At 40.5% G+C, this 20,200-nt stretch overlaps 1 protein-coding gene across 4 annotated transcripts in view; it reads right to left on the reverse strand.

Moving 5' to 3' along the window:
* HECW1 (HECT, C2 and WW domain containing E3 ubiquitin protein ligase 1) overlaps positions 1-20,200 on the reverse strand; it is a 253,036-nt gene that overhangs the window by 187,291 nt on the left and 45,545 nt on the right. The gene's annotated exons all lie outside the window — the stretch shown is intronic.

Consider the following 20,200-nt stretch of genomic DNA (forward strand, 5'->3'; position numbering starts at 1 on the left):
AAACTGAAAAACATTCACAACTCAGCCACATCAGCAATATTTACAATGCCTATACCTCAGCTCATTCTCCTTCCTTCTCTTTTGGGCATGCTGACACTTTATAGCTTCCCTACAGCACTAGCAGGGAAAACCCCTCAGCAACCAGAGTTTGATATCCCCATCTCCTCACATCAGACACCTCTGGAGACTGTTGGCCCACCCTCCTATTCATCCCCACCATCAGTTTCTGCTGTGCACTCATCAACAGCTGAGAAATCTTAAAACATGATCGACACCACTGCTAAAATTGTCAATTCATCAAGAGCACAAAAATGAAGAAGAGAAACAAAAGCTTTGGATTTAGGAAGATTCTCAACTGTTCAGAAATGTTCAACTGATTAAAAAACCAAAAAAAAAAAAAACAACAAAACAAAACAGTGCCATTTGATTATACTCCCCTGTTATTAAAAGACTTTCAAAACATGTAATAGCCATGAAATTAGACAAAATAAAAGTACACATTGCTTTGTCATCTCCCTCTGTCTTGCATAAGCCACTAAATCTCATGGACATAGTCCATTTTAGTCCCAAATTTACCAACTGCCTATGGTCTGGTGGCCCTTTGCTTTTATTAAAGAAGCGTATTTACACTGGAAATAAAGCAGGGTGATCCCAAAGTTGGGCAAGGAGCCACATCATCTTTAAAGGCAATCTCAGAGAAGTTAATCCACACTTTTTTCAGCTGTCTGTTAAAAGCACACACAGCAAAACTCTTCCAAATAGCTGAACTGTAAATCCTCTTCTCATGAATTTTCTACAGCCCCACAGAAGCTGGTTTCAGACTTAGTAGCTTTGCAAATAACAAAAAGTAATAAACTACATTATGCCACATACAGTGGAGACATTCCATTCTCTACTTTCTGTGATTTGGGATAAAAGTACAGGCACAGGTCTCTTCCTAAGCCAGTTCTAATGCAGCTTTCATAGAAAGTTTCATTCTCAAAGGCAATGTGAAAACCCCACAGCTTCACTCTTGCCTCTAGAGCCAACCACAATACACCAGCAGCTTATGCAGAGCAGGGATGCTGCAAGACCACTCTGGAAGGAGGAAGAGCTTCCAGACTTGCACCCCATCTGCCTCCTACTGTGCCAGACAACACAACTCCAAGGTATTGCAATACATTTTCTCACTTCTTCATCCTCAAAGCATCTCAGCATGACAAACCTCAGTTGAAGTCACTCAGTTTGTGAATGGCAAGCAAAAATAAACCAGTGTGCATATCTACCTAAACTGCCTGGCTCACATATCATGCAAAACCTATACTGAGTCACAGAAAGCATTTTTTGCACAGAGGCAGAATGTGTTGTGATCCCTTCACACATTTAATCCAGAAAGAATGACATTGCTCAGGTTTTATGGCAAACCTGACAGAAAGCCCTGCTGCCAGCACCCCAGCCATCCAGGCACATCCCATGGGCAGGGGAGCTCCAGTGCCACGCTGTGGTCAGGGCTCTGCTCCTGTGCTGTATTCATCCCCAGCTCCAGGACAAGTGGCAGGTGTGCCTGTATGCATTCAGACTTTAAGAGCAGCAGATGGGAGAAGTGCTATCTTACATATGGATAGATTTACTCAGGGGTACATTTATATTAAATGACGTGCTTCAGAATCGTAATTATAATTGAAGTGCGCTTCAGGTAAATTGGAGAGCCTATGATCATAACGACTGTCATTGCTCAGATGAACACAGTTTTCTGGATTTGTTTGTTGCTGTCTCTGGTCACCTATGAACTCCTGTCTCTACATTCAGATTGCACATTTCCTGGCACTTTAGTTTGGGTTTCACATGGCTCTCGTACAGCATTTGTACATCTCAGTCCATGACTGGGTCTGCCAGTTGCTATTGCAATGCAAGTCTAAACAGCATTTATTTCATTAAATGCACATGCAAACATATAATCTCAAGGGCCAGGAAAAACCTGAAATATTATGTTTAGAACCTGTGTGATAAAGAGGTGAGAGAAACAGACTAAGGAATACAGGAGAATACAGGAGTTGTGCTGCTTGTTTTGAGACTACTACAACCTGTGTACACATTCATTTTCTGTCTGGGAACAAGAGTTTGTCAACAATATCAGCCCCAGCTCAGAGGATGAGTAGTTTCCTCTTAGATCTCCATATGAGATTATCATGATCCAGAAGAAAAGTAGGGAGAGCAGTCCACTCAGCAGTGAAGTCTTCTTAAGCTATTTCTTCTTCTAGAAACAAAGCGAACTGAAGTTGATTCAACTGATGTTTACTACCTCCCTGATTTCTGTTTTTATCTCTCTCACCTTACCTAATACCTTCTCTTTCCTCATTTGTCATTTAACATTAAGGTTTCTTGCTTGCTATTCAGCCCTGATAAGCCCAGCTATGCCTCAGTCCCCTTCCCTTCAGTTTTCTTGTCCATCTCCTTAGCTTCTGTTATTATTCCATCTTTTCCTTCTCCCCCTCCACTTTTCATTTCCTTCAGGTTTGTCCCCCTCCCTACAGAAGCCACTGCTGATCTCTGCAGCTGTTGCTTGATCCTCCTATCCTGCCTTTTAAGTAGTCTCTGTGTACCCTTGTTTTTTTTCTGTTTATCACACAAGTATATTAATATAATCTTTATGCATGCCATGTCCTGCCTGAAGCAATCTTAGGACTCATATCCTGCTGATAGCTGCCATCTTGTTTCAAATCCCTTTCTCAAAAGTACTTTTTGCAAAGAAAACCCTGATCATAATAAAGGTGGAATGCAAACAACTAAAATCAGTATCTCTTTTCAATCTCTAGATACTTATGCACACATCTGCTTGTACATGTCTACATTTCTAGTGTGTCCTGGCCTCTGGCTGCAGCCCATGCTTCCTCTTAACACATGGGATAGTTTGTATAGCAATTAGCCCAACAGGTCTCCAGCCAGGATGTGCAGTACAGGCTAGTAAAAGCAAGAAAATCTATTCAAGCTTGAAAAATTATTTCATTCAGTGCTCAACAGTTTGTTTTCAGGGACAGCAAATACTTGCGCTCATCATATGACACCACTTGCAACAGGGGCTCATCTTGCATCTGAGAACAGACATCTGCCCAAACTTCTGAGCCACTTTGGACAAGATGGAGCTCCACACACAGTCATGCTAACAGAACAAAGAACATGCTTTTCTGTCAATAGGCAATCCTGTTAACAATGACAGAACAGTAGGTATGTTTGTACAGCAGATATGCTTTTCTGTCGCTTTGTTGCTTCCCTTCTTTCTTTGTTTGCACCAACACCATGAGCATCAATTAAGAGCTACCTGCTGCACAGCTTAAGCACTGTCTTTGTATTGAAGTGGTTGGAACACCATTGAAGACATCAAAATCACTGTTTTTCTTAAACTTCCACAGATCGATATTTGAAAGGTTTTTCAGTTTTTATAGAGATCAGAGAAAGATAGGTAGTGCCAGTTATTTATGTCAGAAGTGTTTGTTCCTTCTGTCTCAACAAGTACAAACACGTAAGACAATCTCAGTATTTTTAAGGTTTGGTAATTACACCTGCCAGCTGAAGCTACTAGAGCAGGAAATATATAAAACCCTTAAAATAAATCCATGGTTTTATGACTGTAAGATAAATACTAGCAAATTCTCATGTGTAAATTAGCTAAATAACTCACAAACCAGTATACAAATTAAACATTTTCTTTTCCCTTCAGAAGACAAAAAGAACACAATATCATTAGAAAAATAATTAATATGTTAATTGAGGATTTTAATTGCCCAGAGACAAACCTCAGTTGCATTGAAATCTGGCTCAAAATCAGAGTTACATCTGTTGTGGAAAGCACTCCAGTTTTTTCAAGTAAAGACACAAAATCTTGTACATATTAACATAAAATGGAAACTCTGATTATTTTGCAGCAAAGGCAAATCAAAAAGATAGCAACACCTTCATGCCATTTTCAGGTGAGATCTTCCATTTGCTAATTTGCCAATCTACCACATTGATCTCAGTTTGCAGCCCAGCTTGGGAAGTTATCAGATAGCAATGGTCTTCTCTCCAGTCCTCAGCTGGGGGGGAGGGTGAGGGCTGTAGAATTATATACCATGTGATAGACTCTTCTGCCTCATGGGTGCCATGAAATACAGAATCTGAGGTGGACAAGGAAGCCTAAATTCTTGAACAATAGTGTTTTTGCAATCTAAATTCAAAAGACCTGACCATGAACTTCCCTGTTTCCTACACTTGATGACAGCAAAGCATGAAGGGTGGAATCTGAGAGATGTGTCACGGGGGCTCCACCCATGAGTAACCTGCTGGAGTCCAGCTCCACACAGTCACAACCAGATCCAGCCTCCGCCGGCCAGCTGAGCCATGGACAAGGTGTGTGTGTGGGCTCTGAACACAAGGCTGGTGGTATCAGTCCAGCTCCTTTCAGAACTGGTGTCTGCCTCTTAAAAGAGGAAATATTCATGGCTGGCATTAACTGAGTTTCCATTGGGAGGTTTCATGGGAGAAAGTGCCCAACCAGTCCAGGCACTGAGGAAGCTACAAGAGACCAAATCTTGGTGGGTCAGTGTGATACAGTTCTTCTCCCTGCTGACTGTGGGGATACACTTTACTCTCCAGGAGTGTGAATAAAGCTGGCTGATGAACTTTTAAATTGTCTCTGCAGCCATGTAGTGAAGAGGAAGGTTGTTACTGGTAATGCTGACATGGATAATGATGGCTTCGGACACCGAAAGGGAACTGCCAGTCTTTAGGGCCTACATGCCTGGAGGAGAGATGCCAGGAAGGACTGAAGAGTTTCCCTCTTATTGCCCACCTGGAACCATCTGAGACTGCCAGTGTAACTCATGACATCATTCAAATACAAAAGAATGTCATTTTAATTAATAAAAGAAACTGTGTAAAACAACCTCCTAGCATACAGTTAGTAGACAGTTTGCGAAACTGGTGCAATGAGTTTATAATGCCAGGCTATATCCACTCACTTACAGAATCTCAGCATTTTGATGGAAGCTCAGTGTGACAAGACAGGCCCTTGCATGTGTCTGAATGTGACTGGAGAGATCAGCAGGCAGAGCAAGGTTAGAGACAAATCTGCTATCACTGCTCCTGTCCTGAGGACTTTAAAAAAAGAAATCTGTACATCCTATATAACATGGAATTTTATGAGCTAAAATTTTAGGTTTGCATTATTCTTGAAAACTAGCTGGTAGTAAATTTCAAGAACCACCAAGCTCTTCTCTCATAAATAACTTTCAGAAAGGATAAAGTGATAAACAAGCTATGAAAATTTTACGCCTGGCTAAAGTGTGTTTTGCATTCCATATAAACACAGCTAGTGAGTGTATTTAATAGAGGATTTGGGCAGCATGGTTTCAGCGGAAAAAGGGGATATGACAGTAAAAGCAGCAATGAGCTATTTTCCTGGTTTGGAAGAGTTCTTATTTGCCTGACTGTGCTTTGGGCTCAGATCCAAATGCTCTATGTCCAAAAATGACCAACCTTACCACACCACCAATGTCACCTCCACTTACTGGTTTCTCAAAATCTGTACTATTTCCATGGTGATTTGCTGGCTCTGTCCATCTCAGCCTATGGCTCTGGTTTCACTTTGGCTTTCCTCCAAGCTGCAGTTGCTAAAATCAGCCCCCTTATGCCCCAGGAAAAGAGTCTGCTGACAGATCAAGTCCCTGGTCCTGCTCCCTGCAGGACCTCATAGACATTAGGTCTGGCACAGAAGGGGATAGCTGACAGGGGTGGTCTTTGAGCTGCAGGGTCGGTTTGTGCCGCAGCCTGAGAGAGGAGTAACAGCACAAAGTTGGTCCTTGGCAGCCAAGACACAGAGGATGTGTGGGGAATGCCCAGCAGCTGTGCGCAGTGCATGGTCACCAAGGGCAAGGACAGCACCCCGGGCTCTGGGGCACAGGGAGTACCTTGGGGCCAGCACCCAAAAGCCTTCCTATGAAGGATGCTGGGTGGAGGATGATGCTGCACATGGAGGGTCCCATCACCCCCATTTCAGAGTGCCACCACCCAGCAATGCAGCACTCACAGTGCCCAGGGGCAGGATAAAGGAGAGCATCCTCCTGTGTCCTGCTGCCAGAACTGGCCCAGGGCCAGCCCAGAGACATCCAGGAGGAAATCCCTGAGAAGCTGTTGAGATTACTTGGAGGGAGTTGACAAAAGGAGACCAGGTGATGGACAAGGTTGGTGGAAGCTCTCTGGTGCAAGGCCACCCTCAGAATTCATTGGAAGGATGAAAATCTCTTTCAGCTACATAGCTGTGACCAGACCAAGTAAACACCTTCTTGAGAAGCACCACAGAGCTCCCTGTCTGCATTCCCAGTGGAGCCAGGGGCAGCAGCCATAAGAAAAGAAGTGCAGAGATGTTTCCAGGGCTCCCAGGACTTTGAATCACCCACTGGTGCAGGATTCTTGCCTTCGAGGAAGATCAGCCCAGGCGCATGTGATAGTCTCAGAAGCTCCTGAAATGGCTCTAGGTAGGGCAGATTAAGGCTTGGGCATCTCCTGGGAGGTCGGATCAGCCTTCGAGAGGAGGAGCCATGTCTTGCTCAAGTGTTCAGGGAATAGTTGATGGCCCCCACTCAGGTCAGAAAGGAATTTTCCCCTGGGGTAGATTGGCATGGGCCCTGGGGGTGTTTGCCTTGCCCTGCAGCACTGAGCCTGACCACTGGTGAGGATAAGAAGCACAGGAACAGAGTGAGCTTTGGAAGGCAAAAAGCATCTTGGCATCAATATGTGTCATATTTCTGAAATTCACTACAGTTTGACACACCTCCTCTTCTTTTTCTTTTGTGTGTGGTTGGTCCTGATCGTTCTTCACATTCTCTTCAGGAAACAGGAGCTGCTTGGCACGCATTCCTGCTGCTATTTTCTGTAGCTCTGTCACTTGCCTTTGCCAGACTGCAAAGGATGTATTTTCAAGCTAAACTGAAGAACACATCAGCCTGCTCCTGGCTACACATGCTCATTGTGGTAATGGTTGTGAGCATTGGCTCTGAAACAGATTCAGAATAACAACAAGAAAATTCTGTTTTCAGTTATAAACTTTGTGCTATGTGTCCTCTTCGGTTTTTAGAGCTGAGAAGTCCCTGTCGTGGCAGGCAAATAACAGCCTCTGTGTTAATTTATGGTGAGCAGAGCAAATAGGACAGAGCAGTTGTGCCTTGTTAAACCCAGAGCTCTGCATGACAAGGCCCAACCCAGGTCTGAGGGCTCCACCCCCGAGAGCAGCTCTGCAGTGCAGGTCCCAGGCCCAGCCAGGAGACAGGGGCAGAGATGGGCACACACACAGCAGGGCTTGGGGGGGGAGTGAGGGTCCCAGGCAGAGCTGGGACACGTCCCTGGGCCCTTGGCAGGAGGTGGTGGGGCTGGGGGTCCCAGGACAGGCCAGTCCCAGCCACTGAGGCCCGTGAGCACCATCAGGACCCTGTCAGGACTAAACTTCAGTGCTCCTGTGCTCTTCTTCAGACACTGGTGGTGGGACACTTTGGAGACAGAGTATTGGACTAGATGGACCTTCTCTCTGAGGGAGTGCTGCTGTTCACACAAGGAACAGTAAAACACAAGTGTTTTACTATGTTTTTCAAAGAAAGACAGGTTGAGGCATTTCTGAAAAGGAGTACAAGAAGTAAAAATAAAAACTACAGAAAAATTGACGCCTTCAAAATATTTGAAACCATTTAGATGAGAAGCACATCCTGCAACAGACTGAGGGCTTGATCTCCGGGCCTCACTAGGTCAGAGATTGTGCCATCCTGTGAAAACCCATCTCAGCTGGATGAAAAGACTTTCAAAAACCACACATCACAGGTACTTTTTGTACATTTGTGCAATTTGTCCCATTATCTTGAGATGACCTACAGGGTGATAGAGCCAATGGCTAGGCTGGGGCACTGCTATAGATATTCAATCCCTTTTGCTAGTGCAGGGCTAGGAAGAAATGCCATTAGGGGCTACCTCAGATGTACTGGCAGGGAAAGTAAGCAATAGGAAGAAGCACAGAAGAAGGGAAGGAATAGTTTATCTGGAAGGGATCTACAATAGTCATATAATTGAACTGTCTGACTACTTTAGGTATCATCAAAAATTTAAGCGTTGTATTAAAGGCATTATCCCAAAGCATCAAAAACAGTCACAGGCTGGAAGCATCGACCACCTGTATCTTCCTGCAAAACCTGACCTCATTTCCAGAGAACATATGATTTATTTTTCCTCTTGACGTCCAAGCTGAGTTCCTTGTTCAGCCAAGTAATATTAAAAACAAATAGCTGAAATTATTATAAATGCTATATTATGAGCATTATTTGGGAGTTGGACCAGATGATCTTTAAACATCCCTTCCAACCCAAGCAATTTTGTGAATAAATGCTGACACATTAAGATGAAGTTCAGAACATAGGTTCTGAACCAACATCCTTCTTGAAGCAAGGAGACATGAGCATAGAGCAAATTCCATTATTTCTGCCCCTAACAAGGTGACATCTCACACAAGCTCCCTAAGACCTCGAGAAACTGAAGAGAAAATGAGCCAATATTCACTACTATAGTAAGTTGTGGTCTCAGGACAGAGTTTTACTGTTTATCAAATTTCCTTCAGTACAGAAAGTAGGAGTTTAAAGAGGGATCAAGATGTCTGGGTATTTTCTTTGCCTAATAAGCAGGAAGGATGGAAAGAAAGAGCCTGTAAAGATTAACTGAAAAGGGGGACAAATGTTCCAGGAATGTTGGCAATGAGGATTGCCAACAGCAGTGCTGAATTCTTGGTCTGGAAGGAAAGATGGTAGGAAGGGTATCCACAGGTCATGAATTCCTCTGAAGATGAGCAGCTGTTTGATATACTGTGCAGAAGCAGAAGCCAACAAAGCAAAAAAGGAGTGTAGAGAGAGAAAAATACAGTTGGAAGAACATTCTCTGTGAGCAGAGGATGCTTCCAGCAGTACCATAGTTAGAAAGGAAGGGAGACTGGTCCATTCCTACACAGGATATTACAATAACTGAAGCCCTGGGGAAAGAAACACTGGACAATGACAGGCTGGACAGCTCCCAAAAGCTTCTCCTCCAGAGCCCACTCAACTATCTCCAGTATCAGTTCCTGCCCTCAATGGAGGGATCAAGTTCTGAAAGAGTCAAATGTCTTCTTGCTTTGGCAAGCCTCTTGGAAATTAGGCTTTTCTACAACCTCTTCTTTCACCTCTGGATTTTGTCAGGCTACTCACCATCATCCTTGGCTGTTTACATAACACTACAGCCACTACAGCACACAGTGAAAGCGAAAGCAAATTGCTATTACTGCACCAATAATAATAGGAAAGGTCGCAGGGTTCATATTTTTGTATCACCAACAATAGTTATCCACTTTTTATACGTGGGGAAATGATGTGCATGACCATTTTTACCTAATAGTTTGGTTAGCAATGACACATTCCAGGAGAACTGCTCCTTAGATATTTTTTGATTATTTGTTTCACATTTTTTCCTTATTGATAAATTTCATGCATCAGCACAGGCATCAGCAGCTCAACCACTGGGCTCAAGACTTCTGCAAGTTCTGGGACAGCTGCAGGAACAGCAGCTGCCAAACTCCTTCTAGAGTCGTGCCACTGGGACTCAGCACCGGCCTGAGTAGAAAACATTTTGCTTTTTGATGAGGTGGAACTGTGTGTACCACCACATCTTCAGATGGAGTAATTTCTCATCGCTCCACTGACTCCAATATACTATAATCAACAACTGGCTGAAGGGACTGGCTTCAAATCCTCAGTTTCTCCCTGACAAACGTGATGTTCCTAGTGATGTGGATACTTGGCAGTACATTGGCTTAAGTAGAAAAAACAGTTTAACACAGTCCATCAGCCATTTATGAAATGAACTTGGATCTGAACTGCAATCCTAGAATATGAGTGGAAAACTAACATCTGCAAATGAATTAATGCTTACCAAATGAAGCTTACTACTGAATGGGCTGTAAATGTCAAGCACAAGGAAACCAGAACATCTAAAGAAACAGGCATGAGTGAATAGTCAGCATATGTATCCCTTATCCTGTTTCTATAACTCTGTAGTTGCACATGCATTTTCAGGGTCTATTTAGAATCATCATTTGGCAAGGGCAGAAAAAGATGGAATAGAGATGACTTGAACAAACAGCACTATTATGGCATATTGTATCCGTGTTATTAGACCTATGGGGGAAAAGGTACAAGACAGAAAACTTTGTTCAGCACTGCCTAAATGCCATTACTCCCCTCTGACTGCAACAAACCACTGAAGCCATTGTCTGCAAAGCAGCATGCTTTAAGTATAACAAATTGCTACTGAGCTGGCAACCTCCTCAACTTATCTGATGAATTGTGACACAGAGACATCCGACTATCTATTAGCAACACGAGCAAGACCTTCCCCCAATTGCTCAGTGCAGTGATCAGTATCTACAAACCACAGTTTACATGTAATTGGCACAAAAATAGGGAGGGTGGAGGAGAAACAAGCAGCACACCCAGCATTAACAAGTTTCTATTGTAAATGATAAATACCAGACCCTTTCACTCCTGTTTCTAAAGCACCACCAAAAATCTCAGGGCTACACTGCCACAACACTAGCCCTCCTAACACCTGTTCAGGCAGCAGACAAAATTAGGCATCCTTATTATTTTGATGAAATTATCTTGCACTCCATTTTCATCCTCTTTTTTCGACACATACTATAAAACAATGAACTGGCACTATCTATGCCACCGTCATGCATATTCCATCTTATAAAATGCTGGATTTCAATAGTTTAAATAAATATTAAAGTTATGGGCAAGGGATGTTTGAGAGGTGGGTCTACTATATAAATGGGTTTTGCATCTCTGTGCCAGGCTGTGATGCACTAGACTTTTATTTGCTTTCCCATAAACACCCAGGCAAAGGTTAACATAATAGGATCTAGTAGTCATATTTAGGATTGCACCATTCACTTTTTTCAAAGCATTATTGAAAGATCAAGTTATTAATGGAAGATTAAAAAAGGGAAGAGATTTTTTTTTCTCCTTGAAAAAAACAATACCAAATCAGAAGCATTACTTCTGCCAGTTTGATAGCTCCAGCTCACTTGGAATGAAACCTCTTGGAGTACACCAGCAGCAAGTCTCAACAGGCTTATTCCTGGAAACCCTAAAAGTAGATAACAAGTGCCATATCTGAAGTTACAAGCAAGCTAAGTATCTAGACAAGCTGAAATTTTCTACACAGATGAAATGCAAAGCCATGATAATTACTGGATACTACTAATCACTGATTATCCAGCAGTCCATTTTCACAGTATTTCAAGCTGGCTATAAGGAGTATGTCTTTATACTCGGTAAAAGTGACAAACAGGATAATGAATCAGGAAGATAAGAGATGATACTAGGCTTTATAAAAGGCCACTGAAGAAGCCAAGAGCTATATCTCAAAAAGACTGACTCAAGGACATGTCACATCACCTTCACAGAAATCTGCCCACAGATACAACAGCCCAGCGAGTCCTACCTAGACCACCAACTTCCCACTACTTGCTATGCACCATATTCTAAATTGAAAGAGCAAGATGAGACAGATTTTTAAATATGGGCCATCTAAATAATTCCCATCCCAGTAGGGTCAGACCAGTAATGTTCCATCTTCTCTTCGAGTATCTCAGAGTCTTTAATAGATGACCTGGATGAAAGTTACTTGTAGTTGATTATGTTCTTCTACTTTTAGTAAGACCTAGGAAATAATAGGGTAAAATTCCTGTACTGCTGAGGAGGATTATAATTTGCTATTTAAGTTCTAGATGGTGAAATATTAGCCCCATTAATAATACCTTGCTTCCCTATTAATTTTACCCTATAAAAGGGGGCAATAGATTAAATTATAACAAAAATAAATCAAAGCAAGGTCTTATTTGTATAAGTATGACAGCAGTTAATTTTTTTCTTTTAAGAATTGAAATTAAGTGACTAAAATTTTCTCAGAAATGTAGGTATCAAAGGTAAGAGTAAAAGAATGTTTCTATCTCTGCCTTCATGACTGTTATTTCCCATAAGGGACGAAGTCAAAATAACTTCTGAGTATAATCTCTTCCACAACAACAGTTATTTATTTGACGGCTACATTTCATAATTTCTGTAGCCCTGAGAATTTAAAGGACATTCTCACCTAAAAAGTTTAGCAAATACACTTTTTTCCCCCCTGAGAAACTGATTTATTTCCTCTTCTGTGCAAGATCACTTCTCTATATAAAAAACCTGAAGTGCCATGAAGAAGTCAGTAAGATTTTCTTATAAACTTCTTGTTCATATGATCCTTGTGGATTCTCTAAGGGTTCTCTAAGAGCTCACCAGGGTCCCTGAATTGACGGCAGCTGAGCTGCAGATTTCAGGACTATACATTTCAGTTTTAGAACAATCTAAATAACCTTGTGCAAAGTGGGGGGAAGCATCTTTTCAGACAGGAGAATTTTTAACCAATAAGAGAGAGAGGAATTCTTACCAGCTCCTAAGTAAGAACATTGTCAGGTGAAACTAACACTCCAAGTGAAAAAGCTCCCCTTAAGAATAATGGAAGGCTAAGTTTTGAATTTGAACATCACTTTGTGCACATGTTTTCAGAGTCCAGAGATCACTGTACTAAAGAATCTCCCATGTATCATTAAATTAGTGTTTCCTGCCATTAGTTCTCTGTGTATTTTTTTCCTAATTGGCAATGTGCACTCACATGCACAACCTCTGCCTGCTCATGTCCTTGTTATCTACAGTTGATGCTTGAGAGACTTAAAGGACTCGTTTTCCTGTGCAGTACCTTCTCTCTGCTTGCCTCAGGCTATGCCTCAAATCATTCTACCTCAGTTGCATGGACATGATCTCAAAAATACAGGTTTATAGGCCCTTTTAGACATCCTACTTATTTATAGTATTGTTCTATTACATTAAAAATGAGATTCCTCCATGACATTGGAAAGAAAAAAATCAATGAAATAATCAAAGATAGGCAGTAAACAAGTCATCATCTGGTATTTATCTCATCACACAGATTTGACTGTGTCTACAGTTTAAACAACATACTACTATTAAGATATCTTTATTGGATGCCATAGGCATACAAAACTTTATGTTTGGCTTATTCATAATTAAAGGCAATGTATGAACATCTTACTTAAACAACCTCATTTTAAAACCCTCCAGTACACTAATTTTTCTATTAGGTTTGCAGCTAAGATGAAAGTATCAGTATTCCACTTGATGCCAAGATTTCACACCAGAGAGTCATCTGACCCTAAAGAACATTAAAAATGTAAGAATCAATTAAAAAAAATAAAATCAGAGTAACAATTCTCATTCCCTTGATTCAAAACAACAAGTTAACTCCCTCTTTCTTAATAACACTTATTATGTACAATCATTGCCTTGTTATGGTTTATTCTTCTATTCTTTTGGTAGTCCTTAGCTGTCCTAAATAAGATGATATGGCACAGTAAGTGTGCTTGTTCCACTTCTGACATTAAAACCTCTGAAAATGTACATGTTGGAACTGTTTTCTGGTAATAGAAAATGAAATTACATCACTGTCTTGTTTAGGCTAGTCTGAGCCTAATCACCAGGTTTGTTAAAACTAAGACTAAACCTCTCTAGAGACCACATCACTGTCTGACCACAAACAGTGGGGGCAGACAGAGGGTTCTGCTGGTTCTTCCTGTGGCCTGTGACAGGAGACCACACTTGGTGTGTACCAGTCTCAGTCTGTTCTCACCACTTAGGAGAACACAGTAGATGATCCTTTAAGATCAGTGTGGCTCTGTTAAGGGATGGGTAACTAGTGGGAACAGGGGATGGCAGACAGCACTATGCTGGGCTCTTTCAGGAGCCTAGTTCTGTAGCAGTCACTGTGTAGAGAGGGAGTGTAGAGGGAGGGACAGGGCAGCAGATGAAAACCTGTCTAACCCCTTGTCCACCAGACAGTCTGGGGTGCCCAGCTGCAGAAGATGCTAAGTATGAGAATGATGCAATATCCAATTTAAATCAAGAGACAAGTTTTTTGCCCCTACTGCCTCCAGCACTGCACTTCAAGCCTGGGCACTCAGCTTGACACAGAACATCAGGCAAGCTTCTTGAATGTCATGCAGCATGTCAAGATCCCATCTCTTGGGGCCCTCAATGGCTGGCAGCTATTATTATTCTTAAAAGGCATGCTATCATCTGGAGGTTCCAACTGGAGTGGCTGTCTGCTGGAAATAGCCCATCTCCTCATTTGCACAGCCCCTGGTCAAGCAGCGTGGAGCGGAAAAGCTTGAAAAAGAAGAAATGCTTGGGGCAGTCTTATCTACAGCCTCTTACACAGCCTAGCCTGTTTCTTAACATTACACATGCAGCAGATTTGTGTCGATGACAGTTCTACCCAATGTACTAGGCCCTTATTTCCACTGTGTAGGTTTACCTGATGGTGCCTGATTGTTGCAGCTACACTGGTTTGCAGCCAGAACAGTGTCTGCAGAATGCAGTCTGCAGAGGTGAATACTTTTAATGTATACTGCATCATTATAAACAGACTTGAAAACTAAATCCTGGAACTAGCCCATGGTATTAATCCTAATTTAGTTTGGGCCTGGTTCCAAATGGGTGACTACATATGCAAACATTTCATCTGAGTGTACAATTGGCTGTTATGAACACAAAATTAATTCCTGTGCTCATGCATGCATAATTTACACACACTGATTTAGATCCCAAAGTTATTCCCTAGCAGAATTCCAGTGATCAGATTAACTTGAAGACTAGTGTTAAAAAAAAAACACCACAGTAATATATTCTTAAGCCACACAAAAAGGAAGGAACTGAGGAAATAATTGCTGTTTCTATAATAAAAAAAATGCAAAAATTTTTAGTATAAAACTATTATTTTACAGCTGACTGCTGGGTTTTTTCCTTTCCCAGATCCCCCAGGTAATTTCCCCCCTACTATTTAATTTCTATTAATATGCATCTTATATTGTGGCACATCAGCACAATGTCATCCATTAAAAAGAATCAGCAGGATTACTGTTAAGTAGAATGTTTTCCATCAGGTATATCTGAGTTTCATGTTTTAATGCACAAAACCCAAAATGCTTCTCAGGAGCCAATACTTGGCTTCTCATATTGGAAGTGAAATGCCAAACAAGTGAGGCCAGTGAACCAAAAGTGAACTGTGAATCATAATTTAAGAAAGACTTAACTGGCATTAAGAAAATCAAGAAACTGAGGCTAGGCAAATTGTGGTGATGAAAAAACAGAGTGGAATTGTTTCTCTCCAGGTAATTTTCATGACAAATCTGTGTCCTTTCCAAAATAAATAGTAAACATTAATTAAACATATGCTAGATCCCTGTGTCTGGAATGTTGCATTCTGTAACAAGACCATATAGGAATCATGCAAAATCATCACCAAGCATGCAATTAGCACAGAAGTACCCTGGAACCAGGATCTCTGCAAACTAAGACAGCCTGATTTTTCCATACAATTGCCACACTGATTTACCCTTTGTGTCACCCTTATTTAAAAGGAAAAAGGGGTATTGTTTAAGCTACAAGAGGTTCTTAATGGAATCCTATATTTTGGAAGGTTTGAGATTTGTTTTTTAACGACTCACTTTACAGAAGCAAATGCTCAGGCTGGTAAAAAAAAATCCTTGGAAAGTTAATAATTTTTTTATGTAACATACTTGGGATATTAAATTGTAAAGCAGAATTCAAAGACTGGTCTTCACTCAAGTCAGTTTGTTCTTGACTTTAACTCAGGTAGAAACAGGTCTTGTACGTGACAAGAAACATGTATGGAGAATGGTGTTGAAATAACCTCACATGAAAAAGGCTTCCCAGAGCTACTGATGCTGCATGCAAGCTGCAAAATCTGGAATTTCCCCCGTCTGTTTCACTGTCCTTCATTCCTGACCACTGTGATCAGAACACAGCTTGAGATGTGCTAACGTACTTTATATTGAGTTAACTGAGGTGAGCATTACCTTACCAAAACCAAAGATGTAGAGATTTCAATTCCTCAAATTATGGCACATTCTTAACTACAGGAAGAAAACTATCAAAGCTAGTCAAAGAAATTATATATGTGTTTGTAATCAAGCTGGTATTTAAATATGTAGTAAATATACTTGTTACAATTTGTTATTTGATAGGATTTAGGAAAATCTGTGCTGGAAAAATCATTCTGCATTTTGGCCTTTTTAACATAACAGAGTCCAGCAGTAAGTCATTCTGAAATTAAAAGTATTTATATCACAATGTTGCATGACTCTTGATTTATTTTTTATAAATAAAAACATGTGTACTATATATGTGTGTATGTATGTGTATATTTATTCTTATTTGTCAGCATAATTTATATATTTCATATTTCCAAAGATTGATTTTTTTAAAAATAAAAAGCACTGCATACCATAAGACAAGCTTAAGGTGAGATTGTATTTATAGTAACTTAAAGGATCAGGCACTGCTCCTTAAATGAATTTAAATGATGCATTTTTCCATTGCCAGACACATCTGAACATTTCACCTTGCCGTGACTGATGGCTTGCATCTGGCCGTGTCTCCAGACAACATGGTGTTTTTCAGTCTAGTGGAAATATGCTATTTAAGTCTTATTTACAGGCAACAAAGGAAAATATCTGAGTTGTAACCAAGAGTACTGTAAATATTGACAAAAAGCTCCACCTATTTTCAGAATGTTCAAGGGGACTTGGGATGTGGGGATAAATAGAGTTAGTAACTAAGATTTAATTGCAGCTTTTACACTATTTAGTATTCTTAAAATGCCCAGCCCTGGAGCTGTATGAACAAGTAAAAATCTTTCCTTTCTATATTATGAGTTTCTAGATTTCATTTCTCAGAGTACCTGAAAAAGGTCAGCCCTAAAGGCCTAAATGTCACAAGACAAATTTAAAAAATATTTTCTTTCCCACAAACCTTTTTTTCACAGATCAATTTCTTGTCTTCTGGTTCTTGATTAGTTTTTAAACATTTGGGATCAGCAATAAAGAATTAGAGATAAAAAATATCAGGATGCAAGTGAGGAACCTGCAGAGAAAGAAATGCTTGTGTGCTGCATGGATGCAGAACCACACCCCAGCTCACATGGAGCTGCCTTGGCTGCCCCCTTTCCAGCTCACAGCAAAGGAATAATGTGAGCACATCCAGGGGACAGCAAATGGGGCATGCAGAAAACCTTAAGACATTTGTCATTCACAGAAATGCCCTTCTCTAACCAATTCCAAAGTTTCCAAAACATTGCTACAGTGGAAAATTTTAATAAAATAATTACAGAGATCACATATCCACTTCCTAGAATTCTTTCTTCTTCAGTGAACACATTACAAAAGCATTTTCTTTAACTGAAGAAAACTACTGGCCATTTTATCAACTTCTTCCTACCTGTTTTTTACATCCACCTGTAGATGTGAAATCAAAGCAACTGCATCCAGTTAGCAGTGATGCAATGAAGATCCCTAATCAGACCCTCCACATGTTCCACTCTAGCAGAAAGTGAAGTAAGGACTAAATTTTCCAAAGGCTACAAGTCAGTGGTTTTTCCTAATAACAGTTTTAATTATTCATTTATTTATTATGAATAGCTATAAGCAGTGAAATTCTAAGATATTCATTTGGCATACAGAGATCAAAAAGAGCCCTTTTGGCAAAAAGTTTCCAAACTTGCTAATTATGCAAAATATTTTGCATTTTCCCCACCAGTAGCTGTATTTTAAGCAATACGTGTCCCTGTATGAACCAGGTTTAAGAATGGAAAGTGTCTGAAGAAAACTGGAAAAGCTTCCCATCAGATTTGTCTTGGGCTTCTGATATTTCTGGGTTCCTTAATTTCAAAACCAGAATACTGTAGCAGTACCAGAAACAATGGATAGGATCATACCCCATGGTAGCAGGGGTATGAAAAGTCCTTAATTTAAAAGGAAACATCAGAAAATGGAAATATTCATTATGCTTACTTGGTAAATGGTGAAGTACAGCATCCCACTGCACACCATGTGACATTCTGCAAGCACTCAGACACGGACCCCTTGCTACTTAAGTATTGATTCCTTGCCTTTGCTTTAAGGTCATCTTTCATATATTTTGAAGTACTTCTACCCTCTGAATTAGGAGAGCTCTGACTCCTGAAGATAGTAATGGAAAGCCTGTCAAAATTCAACATATATTCAAAAGACTACGTGATAAATTGTGACATAAATCCACAATTCCCCTTGCAAAATAAATCATCTGGTCATGTAAGTCATGGAAATTTTTGTGATCTTCTTCTAAGTATTTTTGTATTTGGAATCAAGGAACCCTCAAAGTGTTTTCAGGACATTGACTCATATTCTTCTGAAAAGGTCTTTTAGTCATAAATGATGTAAGCCGATAATGATGAAAAATGGTTGTTTCCCCATGCTTCCATCAGAATTTCTTCTGATCACTTAATAGTCAACCACCACTGATGTATAGCTTTAATTATGCCATCACGCAGTTATCACTTCACATCTTACCCCTGTTTGCACTTGCTTTGCCAACACACAAAGTGGATTAGGGCTGACAGTGTACCCTGTGAGAATCCACTCTATTTCAGAACTGGCTAACTGAAGCCATGGCAGATCTTTATATGTTGTGCACTATTATGAACAACAGCTAAGCAAGATAATTTGAAAACTTACTACTGGTAGATCCCAATTCAGATACAGAAATTTCCTAATTATGTCTTGGCATAATCCAGTAAGTAAGCAGATTCTCCTTGAAACATCACCTACAAGTACCTTGACAGCCACCAATCATCCACCAGGGACTGGGGAAATAGCTTATTTTTTAAAATAAAATCTTAATGGTTCCTTCTTCTTGATATTAAAGGGATCTTAAAAAACATACTACATGTCACGGTCCTCCGCCTACTGTCCATATTACTACACATCAGGTAGACATTGTTAACACCATACTGAGCCAGAGACAACATGCCCTGCAATGAACTCTCTCCATTCTGCTTACTGAAGAGTCATAGTGCTACAGAAAAGCACCATAAATAATGCATTCCATCTACCAGCTTTTCTAGGAATTGAGCACAAAGCATGTGGAAGACATGCACAGCCTTCCTAGAAATTCTTCAGGACTGAAGGCAGCCTTCTGATCAGCAGCAGCTGGCAGACCATTTCTCCTGTTATGCAACAACACAAAGGCACTTAACTTCTACAGGAAGCCTCCTCTCTTGGTGTGGAGTATTAATCTAAGACTGGTTTTATTTAATTTCATGTTGAATTTCACTAATGTTTGGGTTTTTCTGTTTTGTGTGCCAGACCTTTTCTTGCTTCTCAGGCAGATCTGGAGAGTGCACTTGGACTGGAAGCATTTATCAAAGTTCCCAACTCAAATGCTCACCTCTTAGTCTTTGACTAAGCCAGTTGCTACCTATGGTGGCCCAAGAAACACCATCTTGTGTGAAGGGAAAGCAGCCAGTTGTCCCACATGAAATTAAACCAGGATTTCCACAAGTCCGTTTCCTGAGATAGAGGCTGCCAAGTTCCCAAAAAGTTCCTGTGTGTACAGAATAACACAAACTGAATATATTTCTCCTTTACAAACAACACCACAGACAAGTTAAAAATTAAAATACGATGGTCAAAAAGAAAAGAAGGCAAGGGTGTCTCTTTGTAACTGCTGTGACTTCAATGTAGTTGTACAAATTAATTTGGCCCAAGTACACCACATGTTTAAAGCTGATTAGATTAATTAGGTTACCACCAATTTAAATGTTAGTCGTTATAAATACTGAGCTCTCCTTTTTCTTAAAATTAAAACTTGCAGACACCACAAAATTACTTTCTCACATACATAAAACACTTACGACTAGCTTCAGAGCTATCCTTTCTTTCTTTAAAACATAAGGCAGTAATTTGCTTATCTCCATGGAAAGAAGGAGTAGCACAAAAGTGAAAATACAAGCTGGTGATTTTACAAATTTCTCAGATTCAAAGTTCTGCAAGGCAATTCCAAATTAATAGGACCCACAATTTAGAAAGATATGAGCAGTCATAAAACCTTCTGACTTGCTTTTCATAGAGTCATAGAATCATCCGGCTTGGAAGACACCTTTAAAGATCATCAAGGCCAATTGTCAACCCAGCTCTACCATAACCGCTAAACCACATCACCCTGAT

This window comes from Molothrus aeneus, chromosome 1 (genome assembly GCF_037042795.1).
Source record: "Molothrus aeneus isolate 106 chromosome 1, BPBGC_Maene_1.0, whole genome shotgun sequence".
Lineage (NCBI taxonomy): Eukaryota > Metazoa > Chordata > Aves > Passeriformes > Icteridae > Molothrus > Molothrus aeneus.